Source organism: Echinops telfairi, unplaced genomic scaffold, assembly GCF_000313985.2.
Source record: "Echinops telfairi isolate 266 unplaced genomic scaffold, ASM31398v2 ScPeMD7_7469;HRSCAF=8507_1, whole genome shotgun sequence".
NCBI lineage: Eukaryota > Metazoa > Chordata > Mammalia > Afrosoricida > Tenrecidae > Echinops > Echinops telfairi.
In genome coordinates this window covers 144,483,906-144,487,333 of record NW_022111373.1, presented here as the reverse complement: position 1 = coordinate 144,487,333, position 3,428 = coordinate 144,483,906, and positions in this window count along the sequence as shown.

Sequence of the window (3,428 nt, the reverse complement as noted above, 5' to 3'; positions counted from 1 at the left end):
CGTACTGGGTCAGCAATGATATTGTGTAGGGCTGGGTTCCTTTTTATGTATTCTTTGATCTTTTCCTTGTCTTGGAAGACTCTCACTTCTCCTTCCATCTTAATAGATAATTTGACCAGATATAGTATTGGGTTTGCATTATTTTCCTTCAATTTTTGGATTTTTGTACTCCACTCCCTCCTCTTCTTCATCTTGTCTGCTGATAGGTCTGAACATATTCTTATTTGAGTATCTTTATAAGTGACTATTTGTTTTACTCTAGCTGCTCTTATGATTTTCTCCTTTTCCTCATAGTTGGATAGTTTAGCTCTTATGTGTCTTGGTGACTTCTTCTTGGGATTCAGTCTGGCTAGTGTTCTTTTGGCCTCCTGAATGGTTGCCTGATTTTCATTTATTAAGCTGGGGAAGTTTTCCTCTAATAATTCCCTTGCTATTTTCACTGTTGACTTATTGCTATGTCTTGTTCTGGTAGTTCAATTATTCTAATACTGTTTCTATTCATAGCATCAGAGATGGCTCTCAGGTTTTCTTCAGCTTTCCTGATTGTCTTATTTGACTGCTTTTCCCGTTTGTTGAAATTGGCCTGGTTATCCTCCAGCTCACTTGTACGATTCTCTGCCTCCTCAAGTCTTTTGGCAAAGTCTGTTAATTTGCTACTGGATTTTGTTATTTCGTTCCTTAGGACTTTTATTTCCCTTTGGTGCATTGCCTTTATCTCCTCTATCATTTCATTATTTTTAATTTATTGCTTTATTCATATCCTGTATGACTCCAAGCAGCATTCTGAAGATTTATTTCTGTGTCAAGTCAATGTCTGCTTCTTCTATGCATGTCATTAAGTTCATGACTTCTTCTGGCCTTGTCTTCTGTTTCTCCTGCGTTTTCACTGAGGCTGTTGGGGCTGGTTGCTGTTTATGTGCTGTTTTAGAGGATCCCGGTGCCATCTTCCAGAGTCAAAGAGCACTGGGCTTTCTCTTGGGGGACTCATATGAAATCTTCTATGAACTACCTGCAGGTAGCTGCATTAGAGGGTCGGGGTACTGCTGTATCTTCCTGTGGTTTCACTCTTTCCATAGCCGACCAGTATTCCATTATTTGGAATGTGAGTTGGATAGTCCTCACATGGGATGTTGATTTCGTGGTTGTGAGTCTACAAGGATGGCTTTTCACTGGCTGATCTCCCAGAAAGCCTTAGTGGTGTGACTCACAGGGCTTGGAGTGCCTTGGATGAAACTAGTCATACTTATAAGAAAAAAAAAAGTCTGAAATAATAAAATTATTTCATAAGGCTATTTAATGACACTGTTTCTATGCATTGATTATAAATATTGAGCCCAGTAGATATTTTATTTGTATAAGTCAAGTTTTTACAACCATGCTATAGGGAGATACAAACTTCCTTCATGTGCCTCTTAACTTACTGTTCTTAATCTCTCGGGCAGGAGAATCTGCTGCCTTAGGCTCTCTTTATGCTGCTGAAACTGATGGAGCAGAGCACTGTTCTTTGAAGAGGAATCATTAGGATCAGGAATATAGATAACAATGAGGGATGGAAAGTAAGTAATAATTTTTCATGCTGCTTTGTTGTTGTGATTGTTCTAACTCAAAGCAATGCTATGTACAACAGAAGAAAATGCTGCCCATCCTGTACCATCCTCGCAATTGTTCTTATTTTTAAGCCCATTGTTGCAGCCACTGTGTCAATCCATATTATTGAAGGCCTGCCTCTTTTTGGCTGTTTCTTTGCATTACCAAGTATGGTGTCTTTTGCTTGGGACTGAACCCTTCTGATAGCATGCCCAAAGTACCTGAAACACAGTCTCACTATCCATGCCTCTAAGGATCATGACGGCTATACCCTTTTAAAGACAGATTTGTTTGTTCATTTGATAGTCCATGGGACTTTCAACATTCTTCACCAGCAACATAATTCAAACCCACAATTCAAACGCAGTGTTGCAAATTTGTGGAGGTTCCCAAGACAAATGTATTTGTTTTTTTGGCAGTCCATGGGACTTTCAACATTCTCCCTCTCTAGATTATCTCAGATGGACATCAAGAACCTCAAAAAACCCATAGCAATAGAGGAATCAGACAAGGTTATCAAGGGATTAGCAACAAAAAAAATCCCCCTGGCTAGATGGGTTTACAGGAGAATTCTATCAAGGATTCAGGGAAGAACTGAAGGATGGCAAAGAAATGCAAGGGTCTCTTTCCTTTCACCTTGTTATTGGTGATAGGTGTCTTAACATTGATGCCAATGCATAGACACCTTAGACACCAGAAAGAAACTTCACCCAGTCCTGTGCCATTCTCACAATACACGTGAGCCCATTGCTGCAGCAATGATATCATGCTCTATCCTGGATTTTCTCCCTCTTTTTCATTGACCCTCTGACTTACAAAGACAAAAAACAGATTAAAAAAAGATCTCTCAATTTTGTACAGGAAAATTCTTAAATAACAAAACTACAGAGTTTCTGAATATTAAAATTAAAGAAATAGTTGTTTTCCTCACTTTGGGATTAGAATATACAGCCAGGATATGCCTTAGAAGAGAGCATGAGAAACTTTGTCTCATGTACTTAGGACATGTTATCAGGAGAGACTAGTCCCTTAAAAGTACACAGGGTTTGGTAAAGTAGAAGGGTAGCGAAAAAGAGGAAGACCGTTAGCAAGATGGTTTGACAAAATGTCTGAAACCGTGGAATCAAAGATAAGAACAATGGTGAGGACCATGGAAGATGGGGCAGTGTTGCATTCTGTTGTACATAGGGTTGCAGTGAGTTGGAACTGAGTTGACAGCATCTAACAGTAGCAGAGATCACATTGTAAAACAGGGGAAGACCCTCAACAAGACAGATTGGCACAGTGGCTGCAACAATAGACTCAAACACAACAACAGGGAGTGTTTTGTTCTTTCATACAAAGAGTTGCTATGAGTCACTGACATCAAGTTGGTTCCAACCTGTGACTCATGGAGAGCTCAGGCATGACACAAAGAAAGCTTGCCCAGTTGAAAACCATCCTACTGATGGTTGGTATGGTATCACTAATTGGGTTCAGACATCGCCTTGAGTATGCTCCTTGGTTTTTGGGGTTTTTTTTGCTGACCCTCTTACTTTAACAAACATGATGTCCCTGTCCAGTCACAGGTTTTTTCTGATACCATGTCTAAAGAAAGTGTCTTCCATCCTTCTTTGTAATGAATGTTCTCATTGTATTTCTTTTAAGACCAATCCAATGATTCTTTGGCTTTGCACAGTATATTGTCTTTCTCAGCAACACTATCAGTCAAACATGCAGTTCTTCATCTCGCCTTCTTTTTCCTTATCCAATGTTCATGTGTCCATGAGGATGGAAGTTGTGCCATTGGTATTTTGCTATCAGAAATACCATGGGTGTCCATGCTCCAATAAAACTTCTAG